The sequence below is a fragment of the Triturus cristatus genome, chromosome 11, assembly GCF_964204655.1.
Source record: "Triturus cristatus chromosome 11, aTriCri1.1, whole genome shotgun sequence".
Lineage (NCBI taxonomy): Eukaryota > Metazoa > Chordata > Amphibia > Caudata > Salamandridae > Triturus > Triturus cristatus.
Genome location: NC_140594.1, coordinates 667481989 through 667505864, shown reverse-complemented (window position 1 = coordinate 667505864; position 23876 = coordinate 667481989). Strand labels below are relative to the sequence as shown.

The following is a 23876-nucleotide window of genomic DNA, read 5'->3' as shown; positions in this document are numbered from 1 at the left end:
TTTCCTATGGATAATAGGTCCTAACTATAACTACCTACTGGCGACCGGCAGTAGGTAATCTATATATTTTAAATGTGGAGAGGGCCCCCCCTCCCTGCCCCCACTTCATCCCTGGGGACCCTATCTCCCAAGGCCTCCCCTCTCCTTTGGGGACTGCGGGGGGAACCTCAAGGCCTCGCAGTCCCTGCAGGCTCCCCACCTCCTGCGGGACCCGGCATTGCTTTTGGACACAGGGAGCGGCTATCCTGCTGCTCTCTCTGTCCAAAAGCAATTGTGCTTCACTTCCTGGAAGTGATAGCATTTTAATGCTCTACCTTCCATACAGCGGAGCAGTGTTTGCAATGGTTTGCTTTGTCCCAGGGGTGGGAACCCTGGAACATTGCTGGGTCTGACCTTGAGGAGGTGGCGGGCCTAGGGCCATCTAGGGCTCCTGTGGGAGCTGTGTGGCCCCCTCCTTTGATCACATTTGCCCCATTGATGTGTTGGTCCCCAGTGCCGGGGGTCCCTAAGGGACTGCCTTAGTGATTGCAATTGTGCCCTTGCAGGGTGGCCATCCCTGAAGGCGGTAGGCAGGCCTTAGGGCATCCTCTGCTTTTTAAGTAAAGTGTGTGCCCAAGGGAGGTGCCGATCCCTGGGGCAGGGGGTCCCAAGGCCCCCCACATTTTTACTAGCCCTGAGGAGCTGGCGGTCCTTGTGGCAGGGGGGTCAATGAGCCCCCCCAATTAACTGCCTGCCAGCATTATATTTAAAAGTGCCTTTGTTAAGCCCAAGGAGGGGGCTCCATGTGCCCCTCCTACATACTGAGGAAAGCACTAGCGCTGATCAGTGCTAGTGTCACAAAGGGCACTGATTTTTTAAACTGATGAGAAAACTCAGATTGCGTCATTTTTTCTCTAACATAGTAGGAGAACAACAGGATCAACAACAAAGTAAGGAGGATTCCCTTAAAGGTCTCACTACCACTAGCACCTACATGGCTCCCATCAGCCATAAGACTTTTGATTTGTTCGAACAACTGGTTAAACAAGACTTAGGTAAGATCAACTATCGTAAAAAAACTAAAAGTAAAAACCTTACCCAGAAAGAACTAGCTATTCTCAAAAACATAGCATCCAATCCCAACATCATTTGTCAGAGAGCGGACAAGGGTGGCGCTTTGGTCATCATGAATAAAGATTACTACATTTCACAAGCTCAAGCTCATCTTAATGATGAGAATACCTACATGGAACTCGATAAAAACCCCACCAAGGAAATACAAGTGGTACTACAAACCATCATCATAGAAGGCATCAATAAAGGATGCGTGGATGATAAGATGAAAAAATATCTGACTATGGATCATCCCAAAACACCAAGGTTTTACCTTACACCAAAAATCCACAAGAACCTCCTACAACCACCTTGTCGCCCCATAGTATCAACCTGTGGCAGCATACAGGAACCTATTGGCAAACTAATTGACAAATACCTCCAACCTTACGTCATCAACATGAACTCTTTCATTAAAGACACTACAGATTTTTTAAATAAGTTGAATAACGTGAAATTGGACTCCAACGAAAAGATACTCATGTGTACCATTGATGTACAAGCACTGTACACCTCTATACCCCACGCATTAGGGATAGAGGCCGTGGAAACTGCCTTACTTCAGATGGAATATGACGAAAATATGAAAATATTTCTACTGGAATTACTCAATTTCACATTGATGCACAGCTTCTTTAAATGGGAGGATAAATGGTTCCTACAAAAGTCTGGCACCGCCATGGGAAATCCAGCAGCCCCAGCATACGCGAACATTTTCATGCACCAGTATGAGAATAAATACATTCTACAAAATCCCCAATGGCAACAAGGGTTACATCTATATCTGCGATATATAGACGATATCTTTATCTTGTGGAAAGATACAGAAGACCAATTGATCAACAACATCCAACTACTAAACCTGATTGATCCAAGGATTCAATTTACTCATGTAGTACATGAGAAACAAATTAATTACCTGGATGTAACCATCCTTAAAATAGGTGATAAGTTTGAAACTACTTTATACACCAAGACAACTGATCGAAACAATTTGCTTGCCTACCAAAGTTTCCACCCTACCCCTCTCAAACAACACTTACCATATTCACAATTACTCCGCGTACAAAGGATTGTCTCAGACCCGAAGGAATCCAAGACACAAGCACTAATCATGATTGACAAATTTAAGAAAAGAGGATACCCAAATGAGGTGTTACAGGATGCCCACAAAAGAGCCACAGCCAAGAACAGGCAGATGTTACTCTCTTCTCAAAGAAGTGTAAAAACAACTAAAATTACATGCGTGAGTAAATATTCTACTATCACTCCACAATTCAAGAAAATCATCAAAAGACATTGGTGTATGCTCAAAACAGAACTGGACTTCAATAATATCTTCCAGGATGAACCCACATTTGCATTTACCAGAGCTAAAAATCTCGGTGAAATCATAAAGAAACCTACTCTCACAAAACCTTTAATAACCTTTAAAGGCACTATCCCATGCAGAAACTGTAGTAATTGCAACAATATCATGGAGGGTAACACCATCACTCACCCCATGCGGGGCAACAAAATCAAGCTACAGGTTAATGGTACCTGCGACACAAAAAACATTATTTATATGCTAAAATGCCCATGCGGAAAAGCCTATGTGGGACAAACTGAACGTAAACTAAAAACAAGATTAACTGAACACAAAAGCAATATAAGAACAAAAGTGTTTAAATCAGCGGTTGCCAACCATTTTATTGAACAAAATCATCAGATTAACCAGATCAGAGCATGCATATTGGAAATTGTGGAAAAAAATGAAGAGAGAGATAATAGAAAGACTTTATTGACACGTGAAAATCACTGGATATTCCACTTGCAAACCCTGCGTCCTCAGGGGATAAATGAAAGAACTGAATTTAGTTGTTATTTATAAATCTATTAATATTCTGTCATGATTATGTTAATTGTACATTATGATATACTGTTTCCGTGGTATAATATATTGTAACTATCATCATTGCCATTAAGTGTTAGTATTGCTTAGTATGAAACACACATATAGACACTGGCCCTTTAACTGATACATGCGCGACTTTAAAACATCGTAGTACAGCCCACACGCGTCACACGCCAACTTGCATCGCGCTGAGAACGTTCTGCTTACAGCGCTGATAGAACTCAGTCTCCTGCATATTCGGTAAGAAGGAATTACGTTTAAAAGCTTGTAACCCACCCGAAGCAGCTTGCACTCATTTAATATCGGAACCGCGAGCATTTGCTTTAAGCGCTTACAAACATTTGTCGGCTAATGTGCCACGCCACTTAACCTGTCTGTAAGTTGGAATAGTAACGTTACCACGTTACGTTTAATGCTTGCAGCCCACTCGAGGCAACTTGAACCTGTTTAACATTAGAACTGTTAACATTGGTTTAAAGCGTCAACGAATGCTTGTTAGTTAACGCGCAGCGCTAGCCAATCTGACTGCGAGATTAATTTGTAACGTTACTAGGCTCCAGTTAACAGCAGTAAAAACACGCATACATTTGGTTTTAACATCGGAAAATAATCTGTACGCGTAAATGTAAATGGCTACTTCAATTGTCGAACGTAGCATAGTATGTATATCACTTGATGGTACCAGATATTATATAACAAAGATTTAGTGAGTTAAACATTGTTTGTTTTTGAAGAATTATTAGTGATAGATACCACTCTTTGTTTCATAGATTTCCCAGATGAAGGCCAGTAGGCCGAAATGCATTGGAACAGGAATATAAGGATTGTTGGGAACATATGGATTGTTGTAAAAGGAATTGAATACCAAGTATAAACTATTGAATACTTCCATGAATATATTTTCAGAAGTATGAATAAAATACTGCAATGAAGAGCAATTTCAAGTTTGGAAAACTTTATTGATCAAAATTTGCTGGTGAATCCAGCACACCAAAAATCAGTGCCCTTTGTGACACTAGCACTGATCAGCGCTACTGCTTTCCTCAGTTCATAGCACATACTCCAAAGCAGGGAGTAAACGAAGGAGCACGATTCACGCCTTTAACCTAAAGATTACCTTGGAGCTGTGCACGACTATCATCTAAACCCCTCCTACATACATCATATGCCCCTGGAACCTGCCCACCAGGGGGTAATTGTAAAACCCTTGTTTGCTTTTTGAAAAATGTTGCCACGATTTTGCGAAATTTAAAAAAAAAAAAAAATAATGCTTTTATGCTTTAACTCCATGGTTTGGGGTTTAGGGTATCCCAACCCTACCCCCTTTTCTTTATTTTCTCTTGTATTTTGGGACACAGTGAAGCAGAGTCCCAAGATGGCTGCCAACACTTCCTGGTTGAAGTGTTGGCAGCCAATTAGAGCGGTGCATTTCTCTGCACGAGCTCGACTTTATTTGAAAAGACTTTGTGACCAGCGAGATATAGATCTTTTTCCACTTAAATGTTTGCAAAACTACTGGACTTATTTGCACCAAATAAGAAAAAGCACATTCTGCATAACATCTACCTCTGCCAAATTTGGTGTAACTCCGTCCAGCCATTCGGGCTGTAGGTTCAACAATGCGTTCGTATGGGAATTAAGCGTACCCTTATTTTGTGCCCCTATTTCTCGGTCCCCAGTGCATGGATCAACCCCAAACTTTCCATGACAACCTACTTAGACACTTTTTTGCAAAATTTCCTGAAGATTGGTCAAACACCACCAAAGTTATGGGCAAGTCGAAAAATTATTTTCCTTTGGATACTAGGGCCTAACTATAACAACCTACTGGCGACCGCCAGTAGGTAATATATAGAAAAATTACAGAGTGGCGGTAGACACTCTATAGTTATAGTTAGGGTGACCAGAGATAGGAATTTGTAGGAGGTTTGTTCCTTAATAACTTTGCACCCCGTTTGATTGTCTGAAAAACTTTGCCTAACAGCTGCCCTCATTTCATTCTTGTAGACCTGAAAGTTTTGCGGTGTTTTATCAAGGGGCTGCAAAGAAAAAAGGGGGGCCCAAAACAGGCATAAAATCCAATGCATTTTACATAGTTTTAAATTTCACGTAGCGTGAAAAACGTTGGTAGGATATTGATGAAATTTGGAGGGATTACATATTATGGTGCACACATGGTTCTTTGGGGGTACTGCACATAAGGAGGGTAAGTATTTCATAAGTTTTGAGTGTTTTTAATTTAGCTATATCTGTGGCCGTGGTAGTACCACAGTACTCTAGAGGTATATAGCAATTACTAGTCCTTAGCTGATTGGCTGATGACTGCCTTTGCAAAAGTCAAAGGCAGCCATCTTGGTTTCAGCTTCAGTTTCCCTGTGTTCTGTGCTACACCATTCAATGTACGTAAGTATTAGGTTTGGTATTTTTTCCATTCCCAGGGAGAGAGGAGATGCGTCTGCCTGTAGCCCATTTTTGGTTTGTCAACCACTACTGCAGATCTTGCGCAGTTCCCTTCGAGATCTGGACCAGGCCGGTGAGATTTCCCTGATGCTGCACCCACTGGAACTTCAGATCCCACTGCAGAGCCTTACTTCCATCTGGCATGAGTCACTAGCAGGATGCAAGAGGCCATGAGGCCCAGCAGCCTCAGAGTCACTCTAACCAAAATCCAGGACAGGCTGAAACATCAGTATCATAGCCTGAATGCTGGACTTGCTGTTCGAGAGGATAAACTGAACCTGCACTGTGTACAGACAGCTGTGATGAAAGGGAGCATCTGGGCAGGAGTCAGGTGTGACTTCGGAATGTTGATAGTGAACCCCAGCAAAGGCAGTAGGTTCGCTGTAGCCTGGTGGTGGGAGAAGACCTTCTGGGGTGAGTCTGCCTTCAGCAGCCAGTCGTCGAGCTAGGGGAAGACTGGAACCTCTGGTCTCCGCAGATGAGCTGCAACCACCGCCATCATAATGGTGAACACCCGAGGAGCACTGGTGGGGCCGAAGGGGAGAACAGCTAACTGAAAATGCTTGTGGCCCATTGTAAACCGCAGGTAGCGACGACGGGTCAGGCAGGACAGGAATATGTAAGTAAGCGTCCTGCAAGTCCAGCGCTACCATTACATCTCCTGGGTGCAGGGCAGACAGAACCTGAACCAGAGTGAGCATCTTGAACTTCTCTTTTTTTAAAGAAGCAGTTGAGGGTTCTGAAGTAGAGGATTGGACGAAGGTCTTGTCCTTTTTGGGAACCAGTAGGTAGCGGGAATAGCAACCACAGCCTACTTCTTGCACTGGAAGCCTCTCTATGGCTACCTTGGCCAAGAGAGTCAATTTGATTTGATTAGAAACTTTATTCAGTATGTAAAAAAACAACCATAAAAGTATACAGAAGAAGCAAATACAATAAAGCACACAGTTATGTTAAAAATATAAGTAAAAAACAACCCCCATAAAGCATCATTGTGATCATAAAACATATCAAAGTTCCTGTTAAGAAATTCCTATGAGATTAAAAAAACATCAAAGATTCATCATGGCTTCAATAAGACTATACTTTTGCGTATACTAATTGCCTTTATAATAAAAAGTGCAACATTGAGACAAACCCTTATATCGTTTAACTCAAGCAGGTATTTCAGGGCAGCAATGTGCGAACCAATGCCTTGTGCGAGCAAAAGGGGTTTTAAATAATAACACCTAAAACTTGAATAAAAATCACAGAACAATATAAACTGCATAGTGCTTTGCTTGCTCCGACTGTCGCATGGGCAGGGAATTGTGTCTAGGGGCCAAGATTTCATAGCTGGGAAGGCAACTAGATGATGGGCAATACCCAATCTGAATCTAATCAGTACAAATCAATACATTAAGTTAGAGACATACATTAAATAACCATGGCATCCCTCCTTTAGCAGAAGTGTAAGATTGATTGCAGCAATTGACTTCTCACCTTCTAATTCCATCTGGGCTTTCTTTTTATAAATCAATAACGTTTCTTTAATAGTCCATTTAGTAAGTTATACTACTGATAAAGGGTCAGGCTAAATTGCCATCTTAAATAACTTGATAAAAAGAGAGTTGATATAAATTAATCACAGTATACAGAATACATTATCCAAAGACAGACCATCTAAAATAACTGATTTGGTGAAGCTAGTCTCCTCTTTCAGCCAAATAGAACGCTAGAGCAACAAGGGGCGAAGTGCAGCTATATCTGAAAGATGTTGTAGTCCTACCTCTCAATGTATAATCTCTGTGGAGGCTGAAGTGGGCAGGCATAGCAGGTGTTTAAGGAAGCTATTTTCCTCTATCTAGAAGGCCTTGCTATTATGATTGCCCCACACACCGGCCCCATATGTAGCAATGGCTACATCCCTGGCCCTGTAGTTTGCTATCATATCCTTTATTGTTCTGGTGACCAGCTTAGATGAAAATCTAAAGATTCATTGGGCACTTCTGTTCATCTTTCCCCTGACATTTATAATTTCCTGGAACGATAGGCCATTACCTGAAAAAATAATACCCAAGTAGTAAAAGGTGTCCACAGTAACTACCGGGGTGTTATCCATAAAGAACATTCTGCATTTCCTATGCTTTGCCCCACAAATCATTGTATAGGTTTTACTTTTGTTGACCACCAGTTTTCGTGCAGTAATGACATCCCCAAAATAATTAATTAGTTGCTGTAACCCCGCCAGGGTCCTTGCCAGCAAAACTGGGTCGTTTGCATACAGAAGCACTGGTTTAGAATGCCCAGCCGGTTGGGGGCATCTGCTTGTATGGCTTGTAGGTCCATGTCCACCCCGTTAATAAACAGGGAGAATAGTAGGGGGGGCAAGGGCACAATCTTGCCAGTTACCATGTTCTACCGCAAAGTTCCTAGTACATTCACCTCGTGGGCCAAAGGTTACTTTACATGATAGTTTCTCATATAGCCTTGCAAGAAAGCAGATGATTGTTTTGGGCGCCCCCTTGGACTGCAACGTTGTCCAAAGAACAGTATAGTCAACTAAATCAAAAGCACTGCTCAAATCTGCAAAGCAGAGATGGTCTCCCACCTTTTGCACATGAATATTTACCTATTATTAAACCTAAATTCACGCATTGCTGTAATGTCCCCACACCTTTTCTGAAACCTTACTGGGCAAGCGAAAGAATAGAGTGTTTGCATGCCCATTCTTCCAATCTCATAAGTAGGACTTTAATGTTCCCGAAGAATCTAGAAGCCATATGGGGCAATAGTTTTGATTTGTTGCCCTTTTTATAGATTGTTACTATGATAGATGTTCTCCAAGATGGCAGTATCACGGAAGTCGCAGCCATGTTAAAAACTCTAGTTAAGATTGGGCCCCACAGGGTAAAAACCTCCTTGTAGACATCCACTGGGACCCTGTTAGACCTGTCAGCCCTAGGGTGGTCTCCCCATCTATTTTTGATCGTGCCTCATTTTTTCCACCCTCATTTTTACGTTGGACTTAGGTCTCTGGGCGCCTTTTCATTGCCAATCAGTGTTAAGGTGCAGGTGCTCCCTTCTCCCAAGATGGCTGCCACAGGCCCCTGCTACTGCAGAGTGGTCTTCATTAGTAGCACCCTAGCTGCCAGGAGCTGGCTGGAACCCCACAACATTGTTGCGACACCAGCCCGCCTTTTTTGTCCCATAGGTAGAATGGGGAAGCTCCTGGAATGTGCTGGAACCTTCTAGAATGGAGGTGTGGTTTTACTTTTGCTGCCTTGGATAGAGGTCACCTGACCTAGGGCTACTTAAGTGAGGGAGGGAACTTTTTCTAGTTAGTTGGCCAGTTGGGGAAAAGCAGACCTGGAGGATCCACGCAGGAGTGTCGGCGGTAGGGCCTAGCCAGGGACTCATGCCTCTGAGAGTGACAGGACTTGGGTACTGCCTCTTAAGTGAGTGAGGGATCCTGTACAGCCCACTGATCTAGCCCAGCGGTAGGAGAACCCAGGGGCCATCTGCCAAACCTGACTAGGAAGGAACTAGTCACCAACTCAATCCCTACCCCCAGAAACAGAATCCCTAAGGGCGCCAGAGACACCTGCGCCAGTAAGATTGCTGGAACTTCCTGCTGAAACTGAATGCTGAAACCAAACGCGGGAACTTCATGCTGAAACTGAATGCTGAAACCTAATTCTGAAGCTCCCTAGTGAAATCTAAGTTGAAAGTGACTGCTGGACTGCTGGGGATCAACCAGGTACTAGCGCTGTGACCCCTGCGCTCCCCGACCTTGCCTGGGATCCCCTGAGTCAGTCCCGCATCGGGCGCGGAGCGCTGAGCCCGCCGTCGCCCCTGCTTAACTTGTCACCCCCCCCCTGGTGCGGGGACCTGAAGCGTGCTCACCGCCGCGGCCTGGAGGCCTGAAGTGTGCCCCATCATTGAGTCGGGGCCCGCGGAGAAGCCCCGGGCCCCGTCGCTGCCGTCGCAGCTGCTGTCGGAGGCGTGAGAGGCTGTGACCAGTCCCCGGCTGCTGAGCGCATTGACTGCGGGGCCTGAAGCCGTGAGGAACCCCCGAGTGTCTCCTGAGACCAGGACGCCGAGATCAAGGTAACCCCTGGGGGCTGGGAGGTAGTGTGGCCGTGTGTAGGCCTGGGACTCACCCCCCTGCTCCCTGGGAGTCTTGCGGAGGATCCAGTGCGCCCCCTGCTGATCGGGAGCGTCACCGCACCGTCTGGGGACCGCTCCGGTGCCGGCCGAGACTCTGATTCCCCTCCGTGGGATTGCCCCCTTGCCTTGAGACTGCCGCGTAAAAGGGGACCGCCTGCTTAAGGCCTGTTGAGTGCGAGAAGCGCTGTATTCTTAAGTTCTGCTCAAAAGTGCTTAATGTCTCATGATTACGAGAAGCGCTGTATTCCTAAGTTCTGCTCAAAAGTGCTGAATGTCTCATGATTACGAGAAGCGCTGTATTCCTAAGTTCTGCTCAAAAGTGCTGAATGTCTCATGATTACGAGAAGCGCTGTGTTCTTAAGTTCTGCTCATAGGTGCTTAATGTCTCAGGATTACGAGAAGTGCTGTGTTCTCGAGTTCTACTCTGAAATGTTTACTGCTTATGATTACGAGTAGCCCTGTGTTCTCAAGTTCTGCTCTGAAGTGCCTAATGCCTTGTGATTACGAGTAGCGCTGTGTGCCCAAGTTCTGCTCCGAGGCGCTAGTAATGCCCGGGCTAACGATATGCTTGCGAGTCCTGCCTTAACGCGCTATTAGTTTTCTGAGGTGGCGCTAAGTTTCCCAGCCCTATTTCAAAGCGCTGATAATTGTTAGTCACTGCGCGTGGTACCCACGGCAGAGTGAAACGCTAGTGGTGGGAGGGGCACAGCGCTCTGATTGACCGCTGTAGTTACCACTCCCCCAGGTTCGCCAGGTATCGCCATTGGAGCTATGATGAAGTGCCCTGGAATCTGACGCTAAGGTATACAGGTGTGGCCTACTGCATAATAATGAATTATTGGTGAATCTGACGCAAAGGTATTCAGGTACTGCCTATGTGACAATAATGAAATGCTGGTGACTCTAAATGTTAATGTGTTCAAGTGATGCCCATTGCCATCTAAGGAACTGTGCTTGCATATCATTTGATTAGATAAAACTGATTAATTTGCATTGATCTTACTGTGTGGTGTCCCTTATTGTGTGCGTTTCCTGTTTCAGGGGATGTGTGTGTTGTATGGTCGCTTTACACATAAGCCTTTGGGTGCCCAACCGCTCGAGTCACGTTACCCCCTTAGGGCTTGGTGACCCCAGGTCTTACAGACCCCATCAGGACCTGGGGCTTTGCTCCCTACGCTTTCCTTCAGAGCTGTCGAGACTTCTTCTGTCGTGATGTTCAAGGGTAAAGGGGTCCCAAATGGCTGTTCCTCCCTTGCAATATTTCCATAAAGTGGGTAACCCAAGCCTCGCATGTGACATGGGATAAGAACTCAGGAAGAGATTTGCTCTTTAGGAAAATAATTTATTATCCGCTGCGGCCCGAGAAGATTTGGATCAGGCCTCCTCTTAAAGCTCTTTTTTCCTGACAAGGACATCTTTATATTTAGATCTAAATGATTTAATCATCATATTGTCCCTGGGTTGACAATAAAGGGCCAATTTCAGTTCTTTGGAGGCTATTGTACATACATGGTTAAAACAACCCCTACGTTGGGCACCACCCAATTTGCTCGGATGGGTCAAAAGATAATTAACTATATTGGTGATGCCAATAAAAATAGAGAGTAGCCGTTCAGGAGCAACTTTCTCTTCCAGGCAATAAATAATATCTCTATAACCCTCGGAAAAGATACCGTACATGATTTGAATTGGATCAACTCCATCCCACTTAAGGCAGACCCCGTTGGGTGTTATGGGGGTAATATCTGTAATGAAACTTGCTGAGCCATCGACTTCTTCACCCTAAAAAGAAATAATCAATACACTACAATTAGGATCACTCGGGTTCAACTTGGCAACACTGGTTGTGGAGCACCACTTACTTACATTAGCTGATATTAAAATGTGGCACAATTAGCATCGCTCACTTTGTTCGGGGGTGTGGTATGCACTGGGGCGGTGCGAAGCTGCACTCACTTTAGCTGACTGTTTTGCAACCTCGGAGCCTGCGCGCCCCTGAAATGTACTAATGTCTGTATTGCTGTTCTGCTTGATGCTTAATAAAAAAACTTTTACAAAAAAAAAAAAATGTGGCCAATAACAGATGCTGTGTTCCTCCCTGTAAAGGTCGGTATAGCGTCTCCATTATTGTCACAGGCACATTTTAATACATGTAAATTGAATTTAGTAATCATGGAGTTCAGTAAGACCCCATAATCATTATGAGAAAAATTTAAGTAGCCAGCCCCAACCTGGTCGGTAACCCCACACACCCGTGTGGCAGACAGGGGGCAAGCTTGGATATTAAAGTACCCTCCCCAAAATAATAAACTATTAGTAATAGAGGAGAGAAGTGTCTATAATCCCCCCCCCCCCCCTTCAAGGGCTGACACCATCTTCCCAAGAGTGCAGTGAACATTATCATAGTAATCAACCAGTACCATATCACGGCCTCCCCTAAATGTTAGCCACAGGATTAATGAGTGTGGTCCTACAGCTATTTGTTTGTTGATGTTTACCATTAGCTTATTTGATATGAGAACCATAAGCCCCTCTTTGGCTCTGCCGGCAGGCGACGGAGCAGCCTCCAGGCAGTGTGATGAAAAACCCTCAAAGTAAATGGGGGCTCTACATCCAGTTTCCTGGATACAAATTATATCAAGGTCACTTAGAAAATCGGGCCATCCTGGTAAACCCTGTTTATTTGCTGGGCCTCCTACATTCCAGGATGCAATGCCAAGAGAGTTGCAGTTTCCTCTCAAAGTAAAGTAAGGTGATCCTCCATCAGCCGATTGCATGTAGGAGGCAAGGTGGTACGGGTAGTCTTGAAGGGAAGAGAGTAGCCCCTTCTGACTATCTGAAGAACCCACCTGTTCAAGGTGATGTCACACCAGTGGTGGAGGTGATGGCATATTCTGCCACCAATTGGATGCCCATGAACCTGGAGGATCAGACTAGGAGGGTCGTCATATCGATGAACACGACGCCAACAACGTCATGGGGAGTCGACTGATGCACAGTGCATGGTAATCCACTGTACAACACTACGCTGTACGAGACTCTCCACCACTGTGCTGCACAACACTACACTCGACAACACTGAGCTATACAACACTCCTCCACTGAACTCCTTCTATTCCACTACACACTACAACACTCTGCTACAGTCTATACCACTCTATGCCACTTACTTGATGAGACTCTAATCCATCATGCTCCATTTCATGACACTCCAGTTGACAACACTGTACTGTAAAAACACTCTGCTCTACTGTTCAACATGCCACTAAATTGTGCAACACACCGCTGCACTCTACAATACTCCAATCCACGATTCGACACACCATGCAACTCTACTGTATAGCACTATAACACTTTACTCCACTGTACGCTGGGTCACTCCAGTCTATTGTACTCGTCTCCACTCAATTCCACTTTACAATACTCCACTCTACTACATTAGATTCTACGACCCTCTTCTTCACTGTACTGTATTCCACTCCGCTTTATGATATTCCAGTCATTGATACTCCAAGTAGGAGGCTGGCTTTAATATGGTGCACACTTATTTAAGTGATGCACCTCGCACTAATCCAGGCAACCCTTATGGTGATTTTAGTGGTTTTTGATAACCATAGAAAGCTCTCAAAGTGGTATTTGTGGAGAGCAGCCTTCAGGTTTATCTTGAAGGTGTTAAGCGGCTTGTTTTACCAGTTTAATCATGTTGTGTAGGTTACACAAAAAAGAATCACACAGTGTATATATTAACATAGGTCTATTTATTACACAACACTCACTAACACATTGGTATATCTCTTACCCAGAGATATCAATATGAATGCACAATAATACTTTAATTGCAATAAAGTAAGTAAGCAGAAAATACAGTGGTCTCCAGGGGGAGACCAAACCATATACTAAAAAAGAGAGATGTGAGCTACAATTAGGAATGAAACCTGGACCAGGCCCCTTCCCAGTGGACCCTGAAGAAACCCAGTGGGAGACAGATGTTTGGAGCGTCAACCATCCGTGGATACCCTGGGAACCAGGATACCAACACCAGGGAATCCGGGTGCATAGGTGGGTAGTGACGTCGGAAACCGCCGTAGACCACAATGGAGGACTTCACAGAAGAGGCCCCTGGAGAAGACTGTGCAAGAGTCCGTTGGAATTAAAGGGTGGATTCTTGAAGAGGAGAACCTGTAAGCAGAGGAGACGGAGTCTATGCCACTCAGAGGTGTCCAGGAGGCATGGAAGAGCAATGCCTAACAATGTCAGAAGGTTCAGAAGTGTTGACAGTGACCTTGTCCCTGCAGCTGTGAGGACCAGGTGAAGCTGAGGAAGATCAGGAGCTGTGCACGAGCTGTCCCACGTTGGAAGTTGAAAACCAAGGGGTTGGAGTCGGGTGGGATCACTAACAAGCTTCAAGGGACTCGCCACAAGCAGGAGAGCCATAGCTGGTCCAGAGCAAGCAGGGGAGCCCACTGGAGCAGGAGAAGGCCCTAAGGAGGACCCAAATGCCAAGGGCACAAGAGTCGCAAGAGGACCTCAAACAGCTCATGAAGAAGGAAGGCCCTTGATGCAGAGGATGTCATGAGGACATTGTACTTGGTAAAAAGAGGTGCTGAATGCTGGAGCTTTTTGAAACTCGAAGATCTCTGGAGTGCAGAATCAACAAGACTTGGCAATGGCAAATGAATTCGGTGCACAGAGGTTTAGTTTCAGCGGTTCCAACGAGGGATACAGCCTCAAAATAGCAAAGAGGACAGGTCAGGCCTTGAGGGGGTTGCAGAACAACCACCTGTGTTGCTGAGACTTTTCAATTCTGTGAGACGTCAGGAGAAGTACACCGCTCAGCTTCATTGCGGTGCCTGCAGATGCAGGGTAGTGACTCCTTCACTCCAAGGGATATTACTTTGGGTGTCCTTGATACCCACAGGTCTGTTGAAGATCCTGGAAGAAGCAGAGACAGACAATGAAGGCGAGTTGCAGAACAGTGAGACTAGGAGCAGTAGGAGTCATCCTTGGTGCAGTCTTTGTTCCAGGTGAGGTCCAGTGAAGTCCAAGTTTCCAGACAGTCAAAGAGTGACGTGGTTTCAAGTTTGAGTCTTGTCCCCCAATGAATCTTATGAGCTGCCCACAGGTAAGCCCTTAAGTACCCTAGGGAAAGGGTTGGAACGACTCCAGTGTACCACCCAGAGAAAGGGCTGGACAGAAGGAAGGATACTTCTGTGACCTTTTTTTTTTCAATTTTGTGCCAGAGCAGGAGTCAAGGGCTCCCTGAACTGGCTCAAAGTGGAGTGTGCAAGGAGGGCACCAAATGTACCTACAAAGCAGTCTGGTAGCGCGGGCAAGTGCCCCATCCCAGCCCAATATATTAAGTCCTGTCTGGGTGATGATCACACCTCCCTATGACAGGAAACCTATTGTTCTACCTTCCCCTGCTCAAGCTTGGCTCAGCAGCAGGAGGGCAGAATCCTGTCCATGGTCGGCAGCAACACTAGCTTGCTGTCAGATCCTGAAAGGCTGTTACCAGTAGTGTAAGGGGTACCCCAAGGGAGCCCCTCAGTACATGAGATCATACTTTCAACACTGGAATCAGTGTTGGAGTACGATTCCAACATGTTTGATACCAAACATGACCGGGTTTGGTGTAGCCATTATATAGATAGACCTCTTAAAATGACTGATGCCCACTTAATGTATCAAAATGGCTGACCACAGTTACAAAGCCTGGAGAATCGACTCTGGGTTTATAAGAGTGTCCTGCTCATGCAAGGGCACCCTCACAATTATAACCAAGCACCTTGCCCTCAGGACTGAAGAGCCTGACATGGGGTGACTTTAAGGTTGTAAGTGCAGTGACATCCGATATTAGCAAACTTATATCTGTTGTGAGAGATGCAAGCACCATTTCACACAGGCTGCAATGGCAGGCCTCTAAACACCATTTAAGTGGACTCTCATGGGTGGCACAATACATGCTGCAGCCCATGGGGGACCCCTGGGGTACCTATGCCCTGGATAACTCAGTTCCATATATTAGGGACATACAAGGGTGACCAGTAACCAATTGCAGATGTACATAAGTACTTACCTTGGTCAATTTAGGGAGAAAGCACAGTGACTGGGGTCCTGATTAGCAGGATCCTAGTCAAACTATTGAAAAACACACTGACCCCAGGCAAAAAGTGGTGGGTAACCATGCAAGAAGGACCCTACCTTCCTACAGTCCACACTGCGATTTGAAACCTACTTTTATTCAAAAATAAAAAACATTAACATACAATGAAAAAAACAAAGGTAAAGGATAATATATAGTTAGAAATACCTTATGCATTCTTTCTATACAAACCCAACTTAAAACACACAAACATTTAAAATTGTAAAGTTACAATTATAACTTCAATTTATAATTTTCGCTCCACCTTCAAATTACTATAAGTTGCGCACCTCTGAACACAGTCTTGTGACCTCATTCACCACACTACATTAACTATAACTCATGCCTTTTCCATGAACTGTTTATACCCTTACAAAATAAATCACTTGTAGCATGTGAAATCATAACATTCATAACATCACTTATAACTTAAATTACAATATTTGTCACAACCACTGTTCATGGTAGAGTCGCGAGTTATAGTTAGTGTTGGCTGGTTAGCTAGATGAACAGACTGCATAACGATGTCACTGACCATGTCATGAATGATGCAATATGTGACATCATCAGCAGTGCATTGCGGGCGCGCGAGTTACAGTTAGCAGAACTAACTATAACGGAGGAATTTTTATGGTTTTGTACGAGTGAAATGGCCAGCTAACTATAACACCCCTGAAACCTATGTTTTTTTTCAGTGAATTTCAAAGGTTTTTTAAATGCTAATTTTTAAGTGTGATAGTAGTTATACCTATTTTTTGTACTGATTTTCTACAGTGTTTTAACTATTTATAAATAGTTTATTCATTAAATAACATATATTTTTCTGAAAATAGACAAAAAAAATCTAAAAACATTCAAACTGATATTGATTTAATTTTTTTGTTTTCATTTTCTATTTTAATATATTTATATTATTTTCTTTAAAAAAATGTTTCCATTTTTTTTTCGGAGACAAGCACTCAAAGCATACACATCACAGCGGGTGCGCGGATTCTAGCTGCCATTTTAGAAAAGTTGTGAAGGATCCGCGAACGGTGTGCGACGGCTGCGTGTTTTTCAGTTACATCATATACATTTAATATTATGTGATGTGCGCGATTGGTATGCGACCAGGCCGCGACTCCTGCTCCCGCGCATTTGCAACACATGTGCATTACGGTACGAGATGCTTGCGCGGTGGTGGGTCCCGCGTGACGTCATATACATGCTGGGGCGCGACAAATTTTTTTTATTTTCCGAAATGATATGTATGTGTCTTTAATATACATATTAGGGCAAGAGATTATCTAAGAACCAGGTAGAGCCAGAGAAACCAGGTCAGTAGAGCTGCTTTAGAGCGAGAGAACCGGGTCAGCAGAGCTGCTTTAGAGGGAGAGAACCAGGTCAGCAGAGCTGCTTCAGAGCCAGAGAACCAGGTCAGCAGAGCTGCTCTAGAGCCAGAGAACCAGGTCAGCAGAACTGCTTTAGAGCCATAGAACCGGGTCAGCAGAGCTGCTTTAGAGCCAGAGAACCAGGTCAGCAGAGCTGCTATAGGGCCATAGAACTGGGTCAGCAGAGCTGCTTTAGAGCCAGAGAACCAGGTCAGCAGAGCTGTTGTAGAGCTAGAGAACCAGATCAGCAGAGCTGCTCTGTAGCCTAAGAACTAGGTCAGCAGAGCAGCTCTAGAGCCAGAGAACCAGGTTAGCAGACCTGCTGTAGAGCCAGAGAACCAGGTTAGCAGACCTGCTGTAGAGCCAGAGAACCAGGTTAGCAGACCTGCTGTAGAGCCAGAGAACCAGGTTAGCAGACCTGCTGTAGAGCCAGAGAACCAGGTTAGCAGACCTGCTGTAGAGCCAGAGAACCGGGTCAGCAGAGCTGCTTTAGAGGGAGAGAACCAGGTCAGCAGAGCTGCTTCAGAGCCAGAGAACCAGGTCAGCAGAGCTGCTTTAGAGCCAGAGAACCAGGTCAGCAGAACTGCTTTAGAGCCATAGAACCGGGTGAGCAGAGCTGCTTTAGAGCCAGAGAACCAGGTCAGCAATCCTCTGCTGATGCTAATACTGTATTTAGACACTTATTTGCCCATGTCTTCTTCCATTAAATTTTAGCTATACATATATTACAAATATTTTTTTTTCATAAAGACACACATGTCATCAGCAGAGGATTGCGGTCGCGTGAGTTATAGTTGCCTGCACTAACTATAACGGGGGAATTTCATTGGTTTTTTACGAGTGAAATGTACAGCTAACTATAACTTGTGTGAAACCTATGGTTTTTTCAGTGAATTTGCAAGGTTTTTTAAATGCTAATTCCTAACTATAACGTGTGTGAAACCTATGGTTTTTTCAGTGAATTTGTACGGTTTTTTAAATGCTAAGTTACTTTACGCCATTCGTGGCGTGCGCGCCCAGTTAACGCAGTTCGTTCCGTGCGCGCACGGTGCTCTTCGCGCACCGTGCGCCCACTTTACGCAGTTAGTGCCGTGCACGCACGGTGGTCACGCGGTGCGCTGCTTCGTTGTGAAAGGTATTCATTTTTAGTTTCCTTGATTAATATATATGCCATGCACAAATGGTGCCTTTAGGGCACCATTTGCACACGGGGTGGGGAAAGTGGGGATAATTTTTTTTTTTTTTAAATAATTTTAACCGTACGCGTACGGTAAGCGTAATCGGCGATTTTTCGAAAAAAATAAAATTGTTTTTTTGGCCTTGGGGGATGTTGGGGGACACCTATATCGATGCTGGGTGGTTAAGAACTAAATATACTACCCCTTTAGATGTTTTTTGACTGTTTATGCTGCCCCCCTCAGAGTGCGAGAGAGAAAATGGCGGCCGCCGCTTCCTGGTTTCGACCGATTCGAATGTTTACTTAGATCGAACAGCCAATCAGAATCGCGCTCGCGCACGTCACCGTACGCGTACGGTAAGCGCACCGTAAGCGCACCGTAAGCTGGCTCAGATATATATATATTGATTTAAAGGCTATTTTCTCAGAATCTACTGAACAGATTTTCACCAAACCTACAAAAGGCACTTCCTTGACCTGTAGACTACCTCTCTGCCAAATTTCAAGGAACTCTGTTCAGCCGTTCGGGCTGTAGCTGTGTCTAAAGGTCCTATGGAAAAATGCATGGGAAAAACGCGTTTTGGGACCCCCCTTTTATCTCAGCCCCCGCTTGACGAATCCCCCCGAGACTTTCAGGGTAGGAGCGGAGCGCAGCGCCCCACCTATTTTGAAAATTTCGTGAGGATTCGTCGACCGGCGCCAAAATTATTCAAAATAGAATGTTGCGGTTTTCCTATGGAAACAGGGTCCGCCAGTAGGTAATATATATATTCACTGAAAAAACCATAGGTTTCAGGGACGTTATAGTTAGCTGGAAATTTCCCTCATACAAAACCCTAGAAATTCCCCTGTTATAGTTAGTTCAGCTAACTATAACTCGCGCCCCCGCAATGCACTGCTGATGACGTCACCTATCACATATTACATCACTCATGACATGGTCAGTAACTAGGCCTGGGCGAAAATTTCGTTCCGTTCACGGAAATTGCGATAATTTGACATTTGACATTTTCGCGTTCCGTGGAAAGCGCGAAAATGTCAATTACCGCATTCCGCATTCCGCATTCCGCAGCTTAGCGATAATTTGGTTCTTGCTCGTGCTGTAAAATAATATATTCTCGCGCGCGCGATTGCCTTACCTGAATCCCTGTGTTCGCCGACAAGTTTTCTTGATCCGGTCGCGTTCTCATTGAGATGTTGTATTGTTTTTAGCCATTTGCGCTGTCTCGCGACAGTTCGCGCCCGCAGTGACGTCATGCGTCGCGCGATCACTTCTTTCTTCTCGCGATCATGCACCGCGAGACAACTGAAAACAAGATGGCCGCGCCCGCGAGCAACCCCATGGGTGAGTTGGCGAGCCGCAACCATGCAGAAAATCTCGCGAACATGCGGGAAAAAAACTTCCGCATCTTCGCGATATTTCCGCGTGTTTGCGATAATTTTTAACATTTTCGCGATATTTTGCGAAAGTGGATTTCGTAAATTCCGCCCACCCCTATCAGTAACATCACTGATGGCGTCTGAAATGACATCACTGATGACGTCATGCAGTGAGTGTGTGTTTCTGTAAATTTTGAATATGTTTAATATATATATATAGGGAAAAACCTATGGAATAATGAGTGGATGTATAAGTGTGTGAATGGATGATTTAGTAGGTGCGTGACTGACTGTATAAGTGAGTCATTAAGCGTATCTTACTGCAGACTAGTGACTAAACTGTGTGAATGTTTGTATCTGTCTGTTGGTGTATAAGCGGCTGCATGGTTTTGTGAATAGCTATATGAGAGTTTCTATGGGTTATTGATTGGTTGTCTGAGTATCTGTTTAGGTGCCTGAGTGTTTGTGTGGGTGGGGTGTGTGTGACTCTGTGCATACATGTGTGAGTGGGTGATTCTATGGGTGCATGGTTTTAAGAGTGCATCTGTGATGGACTGTATGGTTGGGTGAGTGTATGTATGGGTGTGTTAGTGATTGAATGTATATCTCAGTGGTACATGTGTGAGTAACTACATATGTGAAAGGCAGTATATATGTGTGTAAGAGTATATAAGTGGGTATATGTGAGAGTGTGTGATTGTGAGTGGCTGTATGGATGAGTGTGTGCTTGTATCAGTTATTGTATAAGAGCGTAAAAATGTGGTACTATTTTTATGAGTAAGTGAACTTGTGTGTGTATAACTGCATAGGTGAGTAAATGGGAGTGTGATTAATTATTTGCATGACTGACTAGGTGTGAGAGTACCTCTATGGATGATTGGTGGTGTGTGAGTGTCTATGTAGGTGTATAAATGCATATGATAGTCCTGTACTGAGTGACTGTAAGTATGAGTGACTGTACAGGTGAGTGAGTGGATGTGTGTGTAGTTCTAAGTCAATGAGTGGGTATTGGTATTGGAGTATCTATGGTTTTGAGAATGGACGTCTGAAATTTTGATTGAGTATATCAAAGGGTGTGAGAAGATGCACTAATTTATCACATGGATGACGTCATCAGTGATGTCATTTCAGATGTCATCAGTGATGTCACTGACCATGTCATGAGTGATGTAATATGTGATATGTGACGTCATCAGCAGTGCATTGCGGGGGCGCGAGTTATAGTTAGCTGAACTAACTATAACAGGGGAATTTCTAGGGTTTTGTATGAGGGAAATGTCCAGCTAACTATAACGCCCCTGAAACCTATGGTTTTTTCAGTGAATTTCAAAGGTTTTTTAAATGCTAATTCCTAACTATATCAGGCCTGAAACCTATGGTTTTTTCAGTGAATTTCAAAGGTTTTCTAAATGACAATTTTGAATGTATTAATTATTATACTGATTTTTTTTTATACTGATTTTACTACATTTTTTAAACTATTTATTTTTAGATATATTTTTTTAATTACATTATAATTACATTATACATTGCTATACAAAATATACTTTCTCAGAATTAATTTATTTAGTTTAAATACATGGCAAATAGGCAACAGACTTTTAAATACAGTAGTTACAGTTGTTGCAATGGGCAACACAATTTCAAACACAAAGCAACATTGAGCTCAATGTGAATTTCTAGTTAAATGCAATTAGTTACTTTATGGATTACTTTTCTAACCACAAGACTGGATCCTAGATTCAGTCCTTGGACATCTCCTGTAAACAGTTGAGTAAAAGCGCTTAGGTTACAGTAGTGATTTTTAAGGAATATTATTGTATTTTAAATGTTGACACTTAGAAACGTTTTCCCATAGAATCACCAATTTTATCCTACGGCAGAAAATTCACTCAGCAGGTAAGTAGTGTTATTGTTACTTTTGCTTACTCAGTGGTGGATCCCGGATCCAGCACTGGCCAACCTCCTGTAAACAGTTGAAAGAATGTGTTTAAGTCATACAGACTATTTTTTAGGAATATTTTTAGTTTGTGAAAATAGACACTTAGAAACATTTCTGGTGAAAACCACACAATGGATTCCTATGGAAGGAAATACAAGTTACTGGTAAGTACGCTTAGAATTACTTTTCAGGGTCAGTGCTGGGCTAAAAGATGCAGCACTGGGTTCTCTCCTGATTACAGGTGAGTATATCGGAATTCGTAGTTCGGCTGATTTTAGAGTAATATTTGTACAATGGTGAAGGAAGGGGGAGTGGCCTGAGGTGACGTGTGCAAACACGCTGTGTGCCGCGTTTTAAGTTGGGGAATTAATTCCTCTTCAATCCTGAGGTCCCCTGGGGGCCAACTAGCCCACCAGATACCTCCAGTATGCGCCAGGGAGCTGCATTGCAGAGAGGTATTCAGAGGCCACGCCTCTTTTTACAACACTCTGCAACACAGCTCCGTGGCGCTTACTGGAGGTACCTGGTGGGCTAGTTGGCACCCAGGAGACCTCAGGATTGAAGAGGATGGAAGAGGATGGAAGAGAGAGCAGGTTTCCTGCTCTCTCTTCCAAATACCAAAGCAGTTTGCTATGGCAGGGTGGGAGCCGCGAGGCTCCCACCCTGCCATAGCAAACAGCAGTGTCCCGGAGTTGGGCACCCCGGGACACTGCAGGAGCTGGCCCTGGGGGGGCCATCCCCCCCACTTAAGCTAAAGCCCCGGGGGGATGGTGGTCCCCGGGGCTTGGGGGTCCGTATTGGACCCCCTATTTTACATGTTCAGTGCCCCGGGGAGGTGGCGGTCCCCGGGGCGTGTGGTGGGGGCATGTCATACAGGCCCTGATCCATGCCCAGGATATCTGCCCAGCGGTGTGTCAGCTGCTGCTGGGTGCATGTAATGCCAGTGCTGCAGCACATAGCTGAACTTGGCACTAGATGCTACCACAGGGCATACCCCTTTCCTGTCCTGCCACCTGCTGTACAGGAGGTGGCGTGCACCCAGAAAATGAGTGTGAAGATGGGGCTGGCCTCACATCTACCCTACCTGCCTTCGTTGCCCACAGAGGGTGGCAGGTGGTGCTGTCTGCTTCTGCTGCCATGATGGGGAGGGAGGATTGGAGAGGATTGCAGTCGGGAGAGGAGAAGGCCAGGAGGGGGTCTGACTGGGATAGGAAGGAAACGGAGGACAGGTCGGAAAAGTAAAAGTAACGTACAAAAACAATCACAAAAACACAAACTGGAACACTAAATAAACACAGGGAAAGTCAGACAGTAACGCCAAGAAGTAAACAAAAGTTGGCATTGGAAACTGGGATATCAGATGGGGGTGGATTAGGTTGGATAGGATTAAGAGTGGAACAGGCAGCCAGCAGGGAGAAACAGGATCAGGAAAAACAAAATGGCTGTGCCCTTGTGCACTGCTCGGTGCTGTTAATGCAAATTTTTCAGTGTGGAATGCGCTACTGGCATGGAAAAAGCAGCACAAATGGCAGGATGAGCATTTCCTGTCTGTTGGCAGAATTCCGTGGAATCTTATGGGTTTTTTTGCAACTCCACGGAATTCCGTAGAGTGTCACCCAGGCCTAATTTAGACCCCTTTGCCAAGTGTTTAGTCCACCTCTCCCCTGATACAGCCTCAGGCAACTCTACCACCGCCAACAACTGCTAGAGTGACAGGATTTTGTATCCACCATGAAAGCTGCTTTTTTGAGCCCATATTTATTATCAGTGCAATGTAAAAAGGGGTGGTCTCTATGAGTTGACAGCGTAAGACTCATCACTGAGGTCCATTTGCAAGAAGCATATCCTAATACAGGTGGCCTAGAAGCACATAAGTCTCCTTTTGATCCTTCTATGCCTCCTGGTACTGGTGGTACTCCTGGTCCTGTTCCAAGCCTTCCTTTTCTGGGTTGTTCTGGTCCTCCCCCAGGTCCCCCTAGCTTTGGTCACCCTTGTAGTGGGTTCTTGAATCCAGTTCTACTGGTTCTAGTACTTGCTGGCATACCTGCCAATTTTCGTTCCTGGCACTCCCTGTTCTCTTGCTCCTTATATTGGTCCTTCCTAACCATGGCCCCCCCTCTGTTCTGGTCCTACTGATCGTCCCAACCCTGCTCCATCTAGCCATCCTTGTCCTGATCTTCCCAGGCCTAGCATAACTGGTCTTCCTGGTTTAGGCCACCCTGGTCCTCCTGATGCTGGTCCCTAGCCTCTTAGTCCACCTGGTACTG

The 23876-nt window shown here is 44.8% G+C and overlaps 1 protein-coding gene across 8 annotated transcripts in view; it reads left to right on the top strand.

Moving 5' to 3' along the window:
• Nucleotides 1-23876, top strand: part of LOC146785286 (E3 ubiquitin-protein ligase TRIM39-like) — a 581054-nt gene that overhangs the window by 194890 nt on the left and 362288 nt on the right. The gene's annotated exons all lie outside the window — the stretch shown is intronic.